Genomic DNA, 21,325 nt, shown 5'->3' on the forward strand with positions numbered 1-21,325 from the left:
CCGCAAAGCTATATTAAATGGCCCTCCTCTGATACATCTATGAGTGTTTTGTACATTGTACTGAAATTCTGTTCATATGTCCATCTCTCTCTTTATACACTTCTCAAGGGCAAACATATTAATTCCTACATTTGTATACAGTAGCAGAGCATCTGGCATAAAAAAGCAGAGACCTAATGTATTACTGTTGACCTGAAATAAAGAGCCTTGGTCGTAAGAATAGCCCAGATAGGACATTATAAAAGTATGCGAAATTTTCTGGCAAATTACAGGACTAAATAATATTAGGTAATTTTTTTTTTTTTTAAATCCTGCAGTACTAACTAAATTAATAAGAATGATTTCAGCTTCTGGTCTAAAGTCACGACGCAACGTGGACAATGATGATGGATTGTGTAGTATAGTGGATTTCTAAGAGATCTCTGTTCAAGAACACTGTCACTGAATAGTTTTAGCATAACTTTACAAAAGGCTATTAAAGGCAACAGCTATCTTAAATATTTTCTCTAGGGGCGCGTGGGTGGCTCAGGCTCAGGCGATTGAGCATCTGACTCTTGATTTTGGCTCAAGTCATGATCCTGGGATTGTGAGACTGAGCCCCACATTGGTCTCCGTGTTGTACATCTCTCTCCCGCCTGTCCCTCTGTCCCTCTCCCCAACTCATGCTGTCTTTGTCTCTCTACAAAAAACAAGTTTTTAAAATTTAAACATTTCGTTGTCATTTATATAGAGTAAAAAACTACAGATTCAAAATCTTACAAAGCATAAGAGACTCTTAAAAACTGAGAACAAACTGAGGGTTGATGTGGGGTGGGAGGGAGGGAAGGGTGGGTGATGGGTATTGAGGAGGGCACCTTTTGGGATGAGCACTGGGTGTTGATGGAAACCAATGTGACAATAAATTTCATATATTAAAAAAATTTTTAAAAAATCTTAAAAAAATATTAAAAGAGTACTATGATAGGAAGACTGATGTTGCATATTTTATTTAATCCCCACAGCAGTCATATAGGAAATATTTCCAGTTTTAAGATGAAACACACAGACGAGAGTACAAAAACGTATCAACCCAACTTGTTAAACATTTCAGGAAATGACACAAATGGCTTTAATTGTTGTTTTTTTTTAATTATATTTTTCCACATCTTAAAAGTTATGAACACACTGCCAAATTTATTTTGAAATTCAAATTCTTAAACCTGAAATGAAAAATTAACTAACAACAAAGTCTAAAGCATTAACGTTAGATAAAGGATAAAAAACAGGAAACTAGAAAATTCACAAACAACTTTGATAAAGACTTATCTTCATTCTGATTAGAAAAATGTAATGGTTTGGGGTGCCTGGGTGGCTCAGTATATTAGTCCTCCAACTCTTGAATTCAGCTCAGGTCATGATCTCACAGTGAGTTTGAGCCCCATGCTGGGCTCTGTGCTGGCTATGTGGAGCCTGCTTGGAATATTCTCTCTGTCTGTCTCTCTCTCTCTCTGCCCTCCCCACTCATGTGGTCTCTCAAAATAAATAAATAAAAACTAAAAAAAAAAAAAAAAAAAAAAAAAAAAGAAAATTTAATGTTCTTTGCTATAGCCTCTTTAAAAACCTATTTATAACAGATATGCATATGAATATTTAAACATATTACTGAGTTTTCTATTGTGCAGAATATCAGGCACTGAGTGAAAAGGCAACCAAATACAATATTATTGTTAGTACATACCTATCAATAATTACCTTATTTATTTATTTTCCTACCAATAATTATTTTACATGTAAACAGACTAAATGCTCCAACCAAAGACAGAGGATGAATAAATGGATAAAAAAAAAATAACACCTACCTATAAGCTGCCTAGGAGAGACTCACTTCTGAGTGAAGGGATGGAAAAAGATAATCTACACAAACAGAAATGAAAAGAAAGCTGGGGGAACAAAACTTGTATGAGATAAAACAGACTTTAAAACAAAGATTGGGGACTTCAACGTTTTCCATGTGTAGTATAAGACAACAATAAACAATGAGAGTTTTATTTTTTCCTTTCCCATTTGGAGGCCCTTCTTTTCTTTTTCTCGTCTGTCATGGCTAGGACTTCTAGTATTGTTTAATAAAAGTGGTGAATGTGGGCATCCTTGTTGTGTTCATGATTTTAGAGGGAAAGGTTTCAAACTTTCATCACTGGGTGTGTTGGCTGTGGATTTGTCACACATGGCCTTCATTATGTTCAAGCACGTTTCCTCTTTACCCTCTTCACTGAGAGTTTTTATCATAAGGGGATGCTGAATTTGTCAAATGCTTTTTCTGTATCTCTTGAGATAACCATAATCTTTATTCTTCATTTTACTTATGTAGTGTATCATGCTGAATGGTTTACAGATACTGAACCACCCTTTCATCCTCGGAATAAATCCCACTTGACCATGATATATGATCCTTTCACTGTACTGTTAAATTTAGTTTCCTAATATTTTGAATTGAGGATTTTTGCATCTTTGTTCATCAGGGACACTGTCCTGTTAAGTTTGTGTGTTTTTTTTGTAGTGTCTTTTTGTCTGGTCTATCAGGGTAATGCTGGACTTGTAGAATGACTTTGGAAAAGTTCCTTTCTCTTCAATTGTTTAGAATAGTTTGAGGAAAAAAGGAATTAACTCTTCTTTAAATGTTTAGAATTGTGAAGCCATCTGTTCCAGGACTTCTGTTTGTAGGGGGTTTTTTGATAACTGATTCATTTCATTACTACCAACTGGTCTGTTGAGATATTAAGTATCTTCCTGATTCAGTGTTGGAAGATTGTAGGTTTCTAGGAATCTATCCATTTCCTATAGGTTATCTAATTTGTTGGCACAGAATTATTCAAAACAGTCTTATGATCTTTGTATTTCTGTGCTATGTGCTTTAACTTCTTCTCTTTGATTTTCGATTTTATTTATTGGGGGCTGTCCCTTTTTTTTGAGGACTCTTTGTAACGACTTACCCATTTTGCTTATCTTTTGAAGGAAAACACTTCTTGGGGTGCCTGGGTGGTTCAGTTGGTTAAGCATTAGACTTTGGCTCACATCATGATCTTGTGGTTCAGGAGTGTGAGGCTGGTGTCAGGGTCTGTGCTGACAGCTCTGACCCTGGAGCCTGCTTCAGATTCTGTATCCCTCCCTCTCTCTGCTCCTCCCCCATGTGCACTCTGCCTCTCACTCAAAAATAAGCAAACACTAAAAAAACAAAACAAAACAAAACAAAGAAACACCTCGTAGTTTCTTTAATCTTTTCTACTGTGTTTTTTTTTTTAAGTCTCTATTTTGTTTACTTCCACTCTGATCCTTATTATTTCCTTCCTTCGACTAACTCTAGGCTTTGTTCTTTCTCTAGGTACTTTAAGTGTAAGGTTAGCTTGTTTTGAGATTTTCCTGTTTCTTCAGGTAGGCCTGTATTGCTATAAACTTCCCTCTCAGAACTGCTTTTCTTGCATCCTATTGATTTTGGAGCATTGTGTTTCTATTTTCATTTGTCTGAAGGTGTATTTTGATTTCCTCTTCGGCTTCTTGGCTGACCCACTTGTTGTTTAGTAGCATGTTGTTTAGTCTCTATACATTTGTGTTTTCTCCAGTTTTCTTCTTGTATTTGATTTCTACTTTCATACTACTGTGGTTGAAAAAGATGCTTGATATGATTTTTCTTGAATTAATTGAGACTTGCTTTGTGGCCTAACATACGATCTGTACTGGAGAATGTTCAATGTGCACTTGTGAAGAATGTGAACTCTGCTGTTTTTGGATGGAATGTTCTGATTTATCTATTAAGTCCATCTGGTCTAATGTGTCATTCTAGGCCAGTGTTTTCTTATTAATTTTCTGTCTGGATGATTTATTCATTGATGTAAGTGGGTTATTAAAGTCCCCTACTATTACCTTATTATTGTCAATGTCAAATTCCCCCTTGGTGTCTGTTAATATTTGCTTTATATATTTAGGTGCTCCTATGTTGGGTGCATAAATATTTACAAGTGTTCTATCTTCTTGTTGGGTTGATCCCTTCATCATTTGGTAATACCCTTTTTTCTCTTCTTACAGTCTTTGTTTTAAAATCTATTTTGTCTGATATAAATAATGCTACTGAATGAAATCAGTAAAGTTGTAGAATACAATAATCAATATGGGCATACCTTGGAGATATTGTGGGTCTGGTTCTAGACAACTGACATAAAATTAATATCACAATAAAGGAAATCAAATGATCTATTAAGTGTCTAATAGTATTATGTCTAAAATACAATGTACATTCCTTAATTTTAAAAAAAATGTTGCTAAAAAATGCTAACCATTATCTGAGCTTTCAGCAAGTCATATTCACTGAACACAGATCACCATAACAAATATAATAATGAAAAAGTTTGAAATATTGCAAGAATTATCAACATGTGGCACAGAGATGTGAAGTGAGAAAATGCTATTGGAAAATGGTGCCAATAAGCTTGCTCAACACAGGGTTACCACAAACCTTCAATTAGTAAAAGATGCAGTATCTGTGAAATGCAATAAAGTGAAGCACAATAAAACGAGGTAGGCCCGTATAAAAAGTCCGTTGCATTTCTACACACTAATAACAAGCTATCAGAAAGAAAAACTAACAAAACAATCGCAATTACACCAAAAGAGTAAAATATCTAAGATTAAATTCAACCAAAGAGATGAAAGACCTTCTCTGAAAACTATAAGACACTGATGAAAAAAATGGAAGATGGCACAAATGAAAGGAAAGTTATACCATGCTCATGACTGGAAGAATTAATACTGTTAAAATGTCTATACTACCCAAAGCAATTCACTGATTCAATGTAATCCTTATCCAAATACCAATCACATATTTCAGAGAACTAAAACAAATATTTCTAAAATTTGTATGGAACCACAAAAGACCCCAAGTAGCCAAAGCAATCTTGAGTAAAAACAAAAAGCAGGAGGTATCACACTTCCAGATGTCAAACAATACTACAAAGCTATAGTAATCAAAATAGTATAGTTCTGGCACAAAAAACACTTAACCAATGGAAAAAGAATAGAGAGCCCAGAAATAAACCCATGCTGTATGGTCAATTAATCTATAACAAAGTACACAAGAATGTACAATGGGAAAGAGGCAGTCTCTTCCATAAATGCTGGGAAAATCGGGCAGCTACATGCAAAAGAATGAAAATGGACCATTTCCTTCCACCATAAACAAAACCAAACAAAACCAAAACTCAAAATGCATTCAAGCCCTAAATGTTAAGACCTCAAACCCTAGAATAAAACATAGGCAGTAAGCTCTTGGACAATGGTTTCACCAATATTTTTTGGGATCAGCCTATAGGCCAGAAAAACAAAAGCAAAGATAAAGAAACAAGGACTATAGCAAACCAAAAAGCTTTTGCTTAGCAAGGGAAATCATTAACAAAACAAAAAGGCAACCTACACAATGGAAGAAGACACTCACAAATGACATACATGATAAGGGTTTAAAATGCAAATTAGAAAGAACTCCTAAAACTCAATATTAAAAAAAAAAAATCAATCCTCTAATTTAAAAGCAGGTGGAGGACCTGAATAGATGTTTTTTTTTCCAAAGAAGACCTATAGATGGCCAATAGGTACATTAAAAAGATGCTCAAAATCATTAACCATCAGGGAAATGACAAACTACAATGAGATACTACACTATACCTGTCAGATTAGCTATTATCAAGAAAAATAAATAAATAAATAAAATAACAAGTGTTGATGAGGATATGAAGAGAAGGAAACCCTCATGTACTCTTGGTGAAAATGTAAACTGGTGCAGCCACTGTGGAAAACAGCATCCTCAAAAAAAAAAAAAAAAAAAAATAGAACTACCACATGATCCAGCAATTCCACTTCTAGCAATTCTGCTAAGAAAATGAAAACACTAATTTGAAAAGTCACATGCACCCTAAGTTCACTGCAGTATCATTTACAATAACCAGATATGGAAGCAACCTAGGTATCTACTGATGGACAAATGGATAAAGGAGACGTGATGTGTATGAGACAACATGGATGGACCTACATGGTATCATGCTATGTGAAATAAGTCAGACCAAGAAGGACAAATACCGTATGACTTCACTTATACGTGGAATCTAAAAAACCTGCTAAATGAACACGCAAAACAGAAACAGAATCATCAATCCTGAGAATAAGCTGCTGGTTGCTACAGGGGAGGGGAGTAGTGGAAGGATGGGTGAAATAGGTGAGGGAGACTAATAGCTATGACTTTCCGTTATACAATAAGGAAGTCACAGGGAAGAAAAGTATAACATAGGAAATATAGTCAATAAACTTGTAATAAGTTTGTGTGATGACAAAAAAATAACTAGATTTACCACAGTGATCATTTTATAATGTGTACAAACGTTGAATCTCTATGTTGTATACGTGAAATGAACAGAATGTTGTATGTCAACTATACTTCAATTAAAAAAAATAGGGGCGCCTGGGTGGCTCAGTTGGTTGAGTGTCTGACTTCGGCTCAGGGCATGAACTCGCGGTCCGTGAGTTTGAGCCCCACGTCAGGCTCTGTGCTGACAGCTCAGAGCCTGGGGCCTGCTTTGGGTTCTGTGTCTCCCTCTCTCTGCTCCTCCTTGACTCGCACTCTGTCTCTCTCTGTCTCTCAAAAATGAATAAATGTTAAAAAAAAATTTTTTTTAATAAAAGCCAACCAAAAAGAGAGTTTAATTTTCAAAGTAACATCCAAATGACCTGAACTGATAACACAAAGGAAGATACAATGCACCACACTGTTAAAAACTCCTTAGCTAAGTACTTTTGTGCATGAAGATGAAGTTAAGCAGGGCAACTTCTGGTTAGGACTGTACTTCTCAATGGTGGGAACAACAGAAAGATACAAATGGCTGTGGGACTGTTCTCAAATTGTACATATTTCCCATCCATTATGATATTATTTCCCCAGGCATGAATCTTCATGCATTTATCCCCTGCCTCCCCCAACCAAACCACTGTTTGTGAGGTTGGTGAAGGCTGTGACAATGATTCACTCTAGTTTTCTAAGAGTGTGTGTGAGGTGGTGATGACTGTTGCCTTTTCGGAGCTAGAGTCATAAAAACAGGAATGCACCAAGTACATGTGGGAAATATAATGGTGACTGTTATATGCAGACAGAAATAGAGATGAAAGAGAAAGCTGCTCAATACGAGAAAGGCCAAGTGACAAAAAAGCTTTTAATACCTATGAGGAATTAGACTTGGTGTGGGAGACCAGAGGAAGCTAATTTAGGCTCCTGAGCAGGAGAGTGATACAATAAAATAAATCAGTCTTACTACTGGGAAATTTTACTAGTGTCAGGTTTTCTGCTGGCAGCCAGTTAAAGAATTACTAAATGTCTACAAATAGTACTGTCTCACTTCAGTTCCAAGTTGACTTTCATGTTTAAAATTACATCTTCATATTCTCAAAATTAAACTGCATACATCTTTCTACTATAAATTATTTTCATCAAGATAGGAAAAAAAATTACTGATACAAAAATAACTACAATCTCAGGGAGCAAACACTAAAACAATTTATATAATTCAGTATTTCTAAGACTTGCATTTCACTTAACAGTAAGTATCAAATAATTTAGCCAAATGAAACTCCAAAACCATCTTGTCATTACCTAGTCCTAGCTCTCACAGCAGAAATACGTTTTAGAAAACAAGACAAAATTGCTTGTTTAACCCAAGCAATCAAAATGGGATATATCTTTTAAGACAAAAAGAAAAAAAAATCTAAACTCTTCCTAACACATAAAATTACTCACTTCTAACATGTCCAAAGAGATAGTCAGAGATAAGGTCCAGCATTTACATCAACCTGAAGATTCTACCAAGAGCACTTCTGCATTCTAACAAGCCCGAGGAGGCAGATTTTTTCACTGTAGAGATTTTTTTCTAACAAAATGGCTGGCGTTGGGGAGAAAGGTTTACTCTTTTTCCTTTGTTTAAAAGAACATATCGTGGTCAATTTATAAGGAGTAAATGAAATACTTAGAACCACTTAATTTTTATGTCTTCTCAGGATAACGTGTTAAGAACAAAAATAATCAGTAAAAGTGAGAGGTTTATAGATAGTACGTGTTATTACTCAGTACATCAGAGAAAAAGAGGACAAAATTACAGTGTGGTATGAACATACTGTATTTGCTTTTTTACTCCGAAAATATTTCATGCTAGTTTTCCTTGCCCAACCATAACCAGAAACAAAGAAAACCTCAAACTCAATAGACAATTACATAGGTCTATAGCACATTCCGCCCCCCTCTTCCCTCCCCAACAGTGAATCACCTTGAGAATTCATCAGAAAGACTTAGTTAGGGAAATTACATGAGGTGATTGAGCCAGCATTTTCCTGTAATTTCGGAGTTATGACTAAGATATACAGCTGTGCTAGAAGGAATATAGGAATGTATTAAAAGAGTGGTTTTTAAAAGAATGAGAGAAAATTTTTCAAACTCCCAACGAAGTCAAACTATTTGTTATTATAAAATTCCTTCAAAGTATTTTCCCTAGAATCCTCAAGTTTCTGTAATCTTTTTCAAGGGCACATGATAATGAAATCCATATTCATTTCTTAACTATGTGTTAACAGTTTAAAAAGCCTATACCAATTAATACTGGAGTCGTGTTACACTCAATGTTTTTATACTACCAAATTTGGCAAGAAATGGGAATTTTTTTCCCATTTAACCGAATCATTGTTACTAACTCACGGTCTCAAGGGAATTATTTTGGTCTTTAGCTTCCAGATAATATTTCTGAATGTTAAAATCACACACAAGACCTTTTATAGATATTGAGGCACTCTGTATCCTTAGGAAGGCCCAACTACTCTAATTAGGTCAAAATATGAACCGATCCAAACTTTTTCCCCCAAGAGGCAATGATGATATCTCATCTTTATTTTCCCTTTTCTATTAACATTGATCATTCAAACTATAATGCACAAGCACATTTCTCTACCATACGTAGTCATTCTTGATAAAATTATATATTTAATACTTTTAGGGGGTTAGGTTAGTAAAGTGTTAACACATGGACTACCAGTTCTGACAGATTTGGATTGAATTCTGGTTTTATCAAGGGTGTGTGACTTTGAACAGAGCAATTATCCCTTAAACCCTGGTTCCCACATCAGTAAAATGGAGGAGCTCAAGAGGAACCTTGGAGAGATACTGCGAAGATGAGAGATACTACATGTAGGCTGCAGCAAAGTGCCTCCTGGCGCGGGGTAGGCGCTCCACAACTAACTAACATTATTATTACATTGCTTATGAGCAGCGGTGCTCTTACATCCCAAGGTGAGCTTCCTTGTGCTAGAAATAAGTAAGTCTGGGATATGAAGTTGTTGCATTGTATCCTGCTATCTATCCTTCAATTAAAGAATATTAAAGAAATAATCAATTTGTTTCATAAGTAACATTAATATTTTGTATTAAACTGTCAGCTTTCCCAGGAAACCTTCTAGCTAAAAGCAATCTCTTGCTCTTTAAAAAATTTCAAACCACCCATTGTAACTTACAGCCTGTTTTTAGAACTGTGTGTCCCAGATCCTTTCTCTGACAGGGTTAAGATTTTTGCAGAGCAGGAACAATGAATCACATGGCATAAGACCTTGTGTAAAGACATGTTAAGTAAATGTACATGAAAAAATGAAGTCAGTCATTGCTTTCTGTCTAGTTAGCTAGTCTTCAATGTCTTTTCCCTCTAAATCAATCTTCCGTGGTCCTTCAGATTGGTCTTGCCAGAAAACAAATATGATTACTTAAAAACCTTTGGCCATCCACGTTTCCTAAACAGCTTTAAAAAGTAACTTCATCTACCACTGTGATTACTATCTTCAACTGTCTGTGACTCCATTCACCCCATATTCCATCCAGGACATTAATTCACTCAAGAAGTCCTTGGCTGAACGTCTGCTTTTTGCCAATTAGTGCACTAGCACTGGGTAAGGTCTTATCCTCAAAAAAGGTGACATACAAAGAAAAAGCTGCAATTCAACTGGCAAAATACTATAAAAGACAGAACTGAATACTCATCCCAAATCACACCATGTACTTTTAGGCCTGTATACTTTGTACTCAATGTGCTCTCTTTACCTAGATGGCCTTTTCCAAACCAGAATCCTATCTATTCTTAGAGCTGCAACTCAGTGTCCCCCATTCAGTAAGGTCTTTCCTAAGTCCTATAAGTAATTAAATTAACTGATCCCTTTCTGGACTTCTACAACTCTGTGGTTACAATACTGGAAGAGTATGTATCCTAAACAGACACTTACGCTTATTGCTTGTTTCCCACAGAACAGTAGGTCCCCTGACAGAAGAAATCCATCCATCTACATACACAGTAGGAGGTTCCCAATCAAAATTTATTTAACTAACCTGAGCACGTAATACAGAATTTATTGTAAAATTTACAAATTTTATGGATCTTAAGGTAAATGATCATTAATAAACTGGGATGCTATCTTACATTGTGATGAACAGAAGAATAATTTTTATTGGTTAACTAAACCCAAACCTACAAGTTCTATTTTAATACAGAGTTTTAACAGATATCAATAATTAGAAAAGTGAGTATTTCCCTCTCCTCCTTCTCACCAGTATATAAAATGGAACACCCTATAAAGGGTTTGGGCAGTGTTTATAAAAAAGGGGGGGAAGTAAACTATATATTTTTATTGTAATTTCTAAAGAAGCATTTTCAATTGAAACAATCACTCCCCTTAGAATTACTGTTATTTCTTAGAAGACTACACAGCTTACATAATTTAGTGGCAAGTAGAGAACACAAAATAAAATTCTTCATATTCAAGAAAAAAAGCTAAAATAATATTTTCTCTTGTGATCATAAAATAGTAATTCTTTGAGGAGCCGAGACCCTAATACCAGTTATTCTAACACGTAGGAAAGAACAAAAAGAATACAAGGTTTGCACTGCGATAGAAATCTAGCAAAGTTGGAGATGTGTTCAAGTTTAGGAGTGTAAACGTTTGGATGTGATTTGTCTCCATTTAACCAAACTTCAGGTGACGTTCAGTTAAATAAAAAAGAAAATCCTATTTTGCAAGACCCGTTATTTACTCTTCTTATTGTTGCTTTTCTCTAGGGCCTGTTCTCTTCCATTGTGTGTTTCCAACAAAGTATGTTGTAATATTTGCCTCTTTTCTCAAACACCACATTATTTCGTACTGGAATTATGATAGTACTATTGGTTGTCCAAATTTTTAAAATTAATAGTTGAAAAGGGCTTTGGGTACTTTCACAGTTAGTAAGAATGTTCTGCCAAGGTTGTAAGTTCAAATTTCCAGAATTACAAAACTTAAAAAATTAAATAAAAACAATACAAAAATAAGAAATATTTTTTAAAAGGTCATGGGATACTCCTTTTTTACTTCCTACTCCTAAATCCTGTTTATCCACTCAGGAGCCTTTGAACTAGGCTGATCTCGAATGAAGCAATTCCAAAATCAGTTTTTTTTAAATTAGGTGTGTAGAGTGACTCAGTAAATGATAATCACATATTCATCACTTTTGCCAACAAGAACCTCTAACTTATCCTCCGTTTTCAAGCAGAAGTAAGCAGGTTCAAAGTGAGGATGGGCACCACTTTTATTTGCCACAAATACTCTTACTTAAAAGATAAAAATAAAATCTGTTAAGGCCACCAGAGACTTGATACACTATCTTCCTATCAACACAGCTTAATAATGCAATACTGTTAAGGGTTTCCGGAATATGACTTACTCAGAAAGCTGGCTTAAAGCTGCAGAAACCACATGCCAGGAAGCAAACTGAAATTCCAATGTCATGATCTGTTTCTAAACGCTGTTCCATGAGTGTGAGGGGAGCGGTATATACTGATCTTTTAAAATACCGCTATGACTTCCTGTTTATCATTTCAAATACCACAAGTTGGGTATACAAGGCATCCTACACTGCCTTGGAAGCAATATAAATTCTGGCTTAAAAAAAATTAAATTAGATGGAAAATGGTCCAAGAGCAATGGCTAAGGTGACTGTGAAATGAAGAGCCTATTCATCTTCTGTTGCTGATATTTAACACTAAAAACGACTCTACGATTTTAGACTGTTCTCAATAATGGGTGAGTGTTCTACTTGTCTACAAAGACACAGAGCAACCCAATAAAAGTAAAAAAGTATGCTTAAAATTCACTCAGTCAGCTAGCTAGGCAACATCCACTATGTACCTCACACATTAGTAGGTGTGGGAACAGAGAGAACTGAATAAAACCACCAATTTTCTTCTTTTTTTCCTTAAGGACTGATAGCTATTTTTTTAAATGTTTATTTATTTTTGAGAGAGAGAATGTGTGAATGCACAAGTGGGGGAGGAGCAGAGAGAGGGAGAGAGAGAATACCAAGCAGGCTCCATGCTGTCAGTGCAGAGCCTGACGTGGGGCTCCAACTCACCAACTGTGAGATCATGAACTGAGCAGAAATCAAGAGTCAGATGCTTAACTGAGTGAGCCAGCTAGGTGCCCTAAACCGCTAATTTTCTTAAGGTCTAAGTAGTAGGAATGGCATGAAAGGAGAATGTACTGCTATGCAACAGAAGAAATACATACAAGGTAAGGGGGCTGTATGGAGGAGGTGGTGAATAATTCTGGGGTCAGAGTGGTGGTATGAGAGACTGTTTCCAAAAGCAAGGAACCTAAGAACTAGGTGTTAAAGAAGAGAATAAGTCTATTCAGGACAGAGAATATATAAAAAGCCTGATCAACAGCAAGGAGGCATGAAATAGACTGATACGTCTGGGATTTGGTAGAGCTGGCACAAGAAGTATGGGGTACATGGAAGGGAGAGGAAGAGGAGAAGTGGAGCCAGAGTTCAGATCACACAGGGCCTTGTGTGCCACACCGGAGACTCCTGATCACATCGGCATTTTAGAGAGGTCACTGATCACAGTGAAAAATGTGATTTGAAGGAGGTGAGACCAGATGCAGGAAGTCAAGGTGAGAAAGAATAAGCACCCAAGCTAAAAGTGGTTACATACTTAAAAGAGACAACAGATTTGACAAAGGACAAGATTTGGGAGCAGCAGGTAACTAAGGGAGAAGGGAATGCAAAAGGATTCCTAGATTTCTGGCTTAGGAAACTAGATGAACAGTGTCAAAACCAAAATCAGGAACAGAAGAGAATACCTGAATAAGAGAGTCATGGTGAGTCATAAAACATTAGGGTCAATATTCATATACTGACATCTTTTAGACTATCTGGTCAGCCACCATCTCTTCTCTATGGTACAAGTGAAAGCTGTCTGGAGAGTCAGAGAGAAGGGGAGGGAGAACAACGGGACAAGTGGGTGAAGGGATGGAAAATGAGGAAAAGCAGAGACGAGCAAAAAATGGAGGCAAAAGGGGCAAGAAGGAAACATGTGTAAGAACCAGCTGAGTTTCTTTTCTTTTTTTTTTTTAATGTTTATTCATTATTGAGAGACAGAGCATGACAATGGGAGGGGCAGAGAGAGGGGTGACACAGAATCTAAAGCTGGCTCCAGGCTCTGAGCAGCGAGCACAAAGCCTGATGCAGGGCTCCAATTCGCAAACCACAAGATCATGACCTGAGCTGAAGTCGGATGCTTAACTGACTGAGCCACTCAGGCACTCCACCAGCTGAGTTTCTAAGAGCTCTCTACATTCTGACTATAGTCCCCAGCAAGAAACTGCGTTCTTGCCCTTAGGCTTCTTAAGAAACTCCACAATCCTAACAAAAGGCCTTTGTAGCTTAGCTCTGTGAGTCATGTACAATGTTGAATTTCAAGTGCATGCACAAATACCTAAGTGGAGCTAATATAAGCGTGCATATCTTATACGAAAGATTTGCATCAAAGAGAGATTATAGTGTCCAGAATAGTGATCGTAGTTCAACTTGCAAGCAGCTGGGTTACGGGCTGCCGTGTGAGAAGCTAAAGAAAGAACTGAAGGGGAGGGGCATCTGGGTGGCTCAGTTGGTTAAGCATCTGACTTCTGCTCAGGACATGGTCTTATGGCTCATGGGTTCCCGCCCCTTGTCAGGCTCTGTGCTAACAGCTCAGAGCCTGGAGGCTGCTTCAGATTCTGTGTCTTCCTCTCTCTTTGCCGCTCCCCTGCTTGTGCGCGTGCGCTCTCTCTTTCTTTCTCTCTCTCTCTCTCTCTCTCTCTCTCGTAAAAATAAACATTTTAAAAAATTTAAAAAAAAAAGAAAGAAAGAACTGAAGGGGAGGGCCAATATACAGATAAGAGTTAATGCTACTCAAAGAAACGGAGGAACAGGGAGGAGCGAAACTCAGTGGCTACCAGGGGAATGTGAACTGAGGAGGTCAAGGTCACAGAGGCTATACTAGTAGGAACAAAGATGTTATTCTAATAAAGGGAAAAGAAGACACTGAGGGGCAGTTAAAGGAGGATGATGGGTGTTCAGGCACAGACTAAACAAGTTTATTGGCTGAGGAACAAACAGAAAGAGGGAGAGTTTGAAGCTATTGGTGAAAAAAGGCATAAGTAATAAAAGAGACAAAAGGGACATGGCAAATTAAGAGGGATGGGTCCTGAATAGAAAGTGGAAAAAAACAAAAAACAAAAAACAACAAAAACAACTTCCCCCTCAAGACCAATGAGAACAAACTATCAGTCTGGAGTTAGTTTCTGAAGAAACAAAGACCTATAATAAATTTTAGAATCACCACATGTCACTTTTTAAATACCAAAGTACAAGGAAGATTGTATCTAAAACAATTACTACCATCACAAAAAATTAGATGTTAAAAGGGTAAATGTCTAGAAAGGCCTTACTCTACCAAAAATATAAAATAAGGAATTGCTGATTTAGTAAAATAGGTATCTAAGGGGTGTAAGTAGTATCATGACAACATGTCAAAACATGTCAACTGCTGCTCTGTAATTAAAAGAGAAATTCCAATTATTACACTACTTCAAAATCTAAATACTATCTCAGTATGAAGCTATAAAGGCACTCTTGCTCATGCCTGAAAGAGATAGGAAAGTAAAAGTTGCGAGTAAGCAAATTCATATAAAAGAAAAGAATGTGGGAGCAAGAAATGACTTTTTGAAAGCTTAATCCATTTGATCTTCTTCATTTGATGGTTGCAAAACGGAAGCCTAGAGAGAGGTCCAAGTTCATCACATGAATTATAGTTGAACTCTACAACTTAGATCTCCATTTTTTAGTTATCAATTTATCCTTACTTTTTTTTCTTTTGGCCTAAGGACAGGGGTGGAAAAACTCTTACTACGTTCTAACGAAAAAGTAGGCAGAAGCATCGAAAGAAAAAACCTACTCAGCTCAGCAGGATAAGACTGCTTGTTCATGACTGATGTCCTCTCCAGCAACAGATGCTTTTCAGATTTACCTTAGTGCAAGAGCCACTGAATCTGACTTCGTTCAGTCTCCCTGTTCACCTATTTTATAAGCTATCTATTCAATAAAGTGTCCACCAGAACAGATACTACCAGGAGCTACCGTAAAAAAGAAAAGCAAACAAGGGAAAAAGAAGCAAAAATATGATGGGACAAGTAGGAATAAAGGAGAAAAATTAAACAGTCCCGCAGGTGGAACTGTTCTCATCGGTGCCTGGATGGCGAAACTGTTTTGGAGAAGAGTGTTACTTCTCTCCCTTTTATGAATGAATACCATGCTGAGTTTTTATTGGGGATCTTTAAAGTTAACCTAAAGGTTTCAAGAAATCATTTATTACTTGATTTCCTTAATGCACTACAGAAAAATAACCTAATAAAAAGTACAGATTTATGAAAGTTACTTTCAAGTCACAGTATGGATTGTTGCAGACCCCGGAGCCATAAAAGATCATAAGGCACACATATTCAAGGAATCTGGGAAGTAAATGAGAAAGAGAAACACTATACCTCTTCCATGCTTGGGCCAATGTCTGCAGCTTCTAGGTTTCAGAACTGAAGAAAAACAGGGCTTTGAAACAAATTCAGCCTTCAGAGTTGTCAGACATCTTTTTTTAGGTACAAAACAGGATGGGGACAGGGAGGAGGAAAGGCATACTCAGGATCGCAGGAGTAAGAACAAAACCCATTTTGTTGCGATCAGCATGGTTCTGCAAAGTAGGCTAGGCCGCAGAAGAACTATAACTTAAAAAACTCCTCAATAATCATCATCAAATAATGGAGTTTGCACACTGAAAATGATACTGCTAACTTTGAAAACACAACCACTACCACTGCTAACAAAGACACCTAGATGATCACTCCCTTGTTGAACAAGTCTTTTGGTTTCCCAGATATCAAACTCTCTTGGTTCTTTCTCCTCCTATGGCTATCCTTTCTCAGTCTCTTTGACTTATTCTTCCTCATCTCTCTAAGATGTAAATCTACATTGTCTTGGAGTGCTCAGGTCTCTTTCCTTAGCTAGTTACAGTTACTTCCAGCTTTGGATACCTTCATTTCTGGGTAGGAGACTAAGATACTAACAGATCATACAGTTAACTCCCTTGTCCCTCACTTCCCCCAGCAACAGCCATAAAGCTTGGACATGCTAGAAAAAACCCTGCCTGAAGGTAATAGGGAGTAAATGAAAGCAGAAATATGGATAGGGAGTGGAAGCTGACTAAGCTAACGTAAAGATGGGAAGCTTTACAAATAAATACATTCTCTTCAAAGTATACTCTTCAGAGTACGGCCCAAGGCTAACTGCAGTCTGCATGGTTACGGTTCAAGAGCAGTGGCAGGGGAACATGTGGAAGAGCCAGTTTCAAGCAGGTCACTGAAGCAGAAAAGACCTGAACTGAGGTGGAGCTGCTATCTAAGAAACAAAGTTTGTGGATAAAGCCTAACCAAAAAAATTAACTGCTAATACAACCACTCTTTGCAGAAAACCAATCAAACCCAGAATCTCTACTATCTGACCTCTATTATGTCCAGGGTAAAATCCTCATATGAAGAACCAAAAAACAGAAACACCTGCATTCTCCAGAGGCAAAAATGGCTATTATCAATAACCTCAATGATACATACCTGCATATATTTGTAAAAATTCCCCTCAGTGAATTACAATTTTATCAGAGAAAAAAACCTCAGCAGAGAAACAGAAACAATAAAAAACCGTTGACTGATTTAGCCACAGAACATCTATCACTGGGTGAAAGACTATAAGATATTCATATTGTCTCAAACTTGTAATTTCACAAATTTACTTAATAATTGCAAACAGAAAAAGGTGCCTTTAAAATGGAGAAATTGAGACAACATCCAAACCAAATGATTAGAACTCAACATCACCAATAAACATGGATATGACACAATGTAGCATTATTCTTATTATACTGCACAATCACAATTTTTCTATAGGTTTGAAACATTCTCCCAACAGGTGGAGGGAAGCACAAACAAAGGAAGCCAAAAGACTATTACAAATCCGGGAAGAATTAAAGCAGTTGTCCCGGGATCCATTCACTTTATCAGAAAGAAACTCTAAGAAAAGTAGGTAAAGGAGTTTAATGTACTTGTTAATAATAATATACTGTTAACTGGTCCTCCGGTAAACAGATTAGTGATTTTTGTTAAGAGGAAAATCTTTACATGAGGAATGCTCTTAGTAGGATGTCCCCTGTTAAGGATGCTTACAGTAAACAAACTCAAAAATCTACAGACTTATGAGGCATGGCCCACTGGAGAAAATCACTTAAACTATACAACCCTGGGGAATAGAACGGACAAGTTTCAAAATCTATGTGCTCTCTGCTATGAGGTAATAACTACACTTCCTCATTTAAAGACCTCATCTATTCTGGGCCAGAAAGTGCCTGCCTGACGTAGAAAGGACGGACATGGGGCATCGCCCAGAGTTCCAGATATCTCTCCTTGTTCCAGATATGTGCCTTCTGACTGCATATCCTTGCAACTATTAGTAAAGTTGGATGGTTGGTAAGATCTTTACTATGTGTCTGATTGATTCTTTGTACTGGCTTATAAGCAAAAGATGAAAACATCAAAAATAATTATGATCTAAGATGAATTTAAATAAAAAGTAAAATGTTAGTAGAATAAGTGAACTGTTCTATTGATTTGATAAAAATAGTTAACACAGTATACTTACAGGAAACATAAGGCATCTTTTATCCTATGGCAAAATTTCTTTTTAAGCATTCACAGAAGAAAACTTTAACTAAAACCTAAGTACACGAGATTTCTCCACCAATTTTTAAAAAGCAAACATAACCAGAAATATCACAAAATTTTAACACATGAAAATATATGATGATAAGCCTGCAATTGAGTGGGTGTATGTAGCCCAGAACTCTTCTCAACGTGTCCTTTGAAATAGGAATATGCCTAATTTACAGAGTTGCGGTGAAATTCAAATGATATGACATAAATATTATCATAATCTACACATTTTTCCTATCTGTGGTCCACAATGACAACCACTTAGAAACAGGCTATGAAGGAGCCAGAGACAAGGCGATCCTAACAGCTGATGCCAGCTCAAAGGCTGCTTTGAGTAAGAGCCCTGAACATGTAAAAAATAGGGGATGAAACAAAATTAGAAAGTTTTAAAACAGAGAAGTAAGGGCAGCAGGCCGGATAAGGTCTCCTAGAACGTGCAAGTTCTCAGTGTCCAGGAATACTTGGCACGGGGAAGAGTAACAGCCTCAGTGAGAAACAAGTAAGAAAAGACATGCAGACACAGGTAACTGAACATATTTAGCTGGGAGGAATCAAGGAAACGGAAAACATGTTGCACGTCTTTGGGCCTTAATCCTCTAGAGGACAGCTACCGTGTTTATTATATTATCTCATCTGGGAGAGCAGAATCTAGATGTATTTCAGGAAATTTCTTAACTTACTGAGGCAGCACCATCAAGAAGCTACCTCCATTCACTTCAAAATAGTTAGGAAGCCCATCCTCTAATAGCTGTGTGACCTTGGTCAACCTGCTTAATTTCTCTAAGCCTCAATTTTGTATTCTGTAAGACTGAGACAATAATCATGTCAACTTCATTAAATCATGAATATAAAATACACAATACAGTACCTGGCACATACTAAATGCTCAGTAAAAGCCAGTCATTACCTTTATTACTTAAGAAGGAATTCCTTGAGCATTTTGGTTGGCTGCATGTTATGTCTTAATTTTACTATCTCCTTCTCTGGCTAGCTAACAAGAATCTGTAAAAGTTAATAAGCTACTTTAACTTCCAAAGAAAAAGGAGCTGTTTCAGAAGACAGTACTTACATCAAAGTTTTAAAAGTATGAATACTATTAGCAAAGACAGCAAAGACCTGGTATTCATACATTACAGTCTATAAAATTAGAACCTATGATTTTGAAGTAACATAAAGATCAGGACTTTTTTTTTTTTTTTCTTGGCCAGAAAACGCAAACTCCCATTTCTAAAAATATCTCAGGTTTTCTTCTTGAGGAAGTCAGCTTGCAACAAAATACCCTATTATCATAGAAGGCAAGTATAGGACGATATGTCATGAACAAGTCTATAAAAATGTAGTGGTATAGGAGCTAAAGAAAAAATTCATCTGGAAAAACAATTATGTAGAGGGTTTTCTCCAAATTTAATTGAGACTGTAAGTTTTCTGTTTTGTAGCTATTTCTTTGATACTTCCATGTAGATGATGAACATTTCCTTAAGAAATCACAGATGACCTTTCAGTTTTGAAAAGTCCTCTACGACTTGCTTCTTTTAGAAAAGTACACTGATTGTGTAGAAGAATCCGGAGCGAGAAATTTCAATGTAAGGAAAGCATACAGTCTTTCTAGTACACTTTTTAGTCTGTTTTTTAAATTTAAATGTAATCCAGTTTTTAAGCAGCATTATGAAAGAAGTTGATGTCAGAGTAACCAATCTAGACCACTAGAACCAAGAATTCAAAGAATATATACACTATTAATTTTACAAATACAAAGAACATACAGGTGATAACTTTTAGCTTTCTATGAGCCAACAATTCCATAGCGGTCTTATATAATCTAGGAAAACAAACACACAAGGTCATGACACAGCAATTCTGTAAACCTATAAACTTTAATTATCACTGGGCCTGATTTCCTATTGCTGATGAGGTTTAAGAATAACAGAAAACAACTTTCACATGCAGACCAAATAGGCCTTTTCTTTTTAATTAACTAAACTAAATTTATCATTGAGAGCTACAGAAGGGAAAATTAATGAATATATTTTAATCTCAAACTTCATACACCACATATAGGCTTATTGTATACAAAACATCCTTTCCAGGGTAAAATAAAATCAGCAGTTATATAGTAGTTCAAAGCATCTCAATAATCTAGGACTGCAAAAATGACTATTTGGAAGAAATTACAGGGAAAAATTTAGGTAAGGAATGTAATTTAGTAAGGACCTTGGTTAAGAGAAAGTGAAAGAGAAAATGGGATAAATCATAATTTCCTATCTCAGTGTTACACTCAAAACAAAAATCTCGAAAGATTTTATTTCTCATAGGAATTTCACAGGAAAAAAAAAAAAGGTCTATGGAAAGGCCTATGTGATGTGTAATCCATAGTCAGACAAACAATAATTAGGAGTCACATACAGAATATTTTGACTGAATGTCTTGATAAAACGGGGATTAAAACTACGAGAAAGGAAAGATGTATCAAATGAATTCCATGATTTTTGTAGACCTGTGAACATAAATAAAATTACCCCACAAAAAACATAATTCACACCAAAGGAGAATCATGTCCTACCTTTATTTCTAGTCAGATTAACTGTGATAACTTTGTTATAAAACACTTTACAATCCCTTCAAAAGGAAAAAATGGTGAGAAGCTTTGATGACCTAACTCAATTAGAATACTGTTAGAGAAATCTCTTGCTCTTTTATCTATCTCAAAACTTGGAAGATATACCAAAACGTAATAGTCAAACATACATGCAAAATGACCCTGCAATTAAGATAATTGCTGGTACCAAATGTTGTTTTTAAGTTCTGCAATAAAACAGTCTCCCAGACATTTAATAGTATGTCATTTGGTAAATGAAAGTTTCCACAAAGTAAGAGCAGTGAGAAGACCTAAAAATTATGCTAGTGAAGAGTCTGGCTGAAAGAAACAAAAATACGGATCATTTTGGTCCAACACTAATTTTATTTCAAGTTACTACAGAGCTGAATAAAATGCTGACACCACCACACAAAAATTTATTGAATTGGCAATAGGCAAAGCATGATGTCAGCCACCAACATCACCATCCGCATTACCGAACAGCATAAACGCTTTAATTCTAGAACTTAACGTGGACTTGATGTGTGTAGTTTGGGT

The 21,325-nt window shown here is 36.3% G+C and overlaps 1 protein-coding gene across 1 annotated transcript in view; it reads right to left on the bottom strand.

The window, feature by feature from the left end:
* SRFBP1 (serum response factor binding protein 1) overlaps positions 1–21,325 on the bottom strand; it is a 66,820-nt gene that overhangs the window by 33,590 nt on the left and 11,905 nt on the right. The window lies entirely within an intron of this gene.

The sequence above is a fragment of the Panthera pardus genome, unplaced genomic scaffold, assembly GCF_024362965.1.
Source record: "Panthera pardus isolate Hobbes unplaced genomic scaffold, ASM2436296v1 HiC_scaffold_2, whole genome shotgun sequence".
NCBI lineage: Eukaryota > Metazoa > Chordata > Mammalia > Carnivora > Felidae > Panthera > Panthera pardus.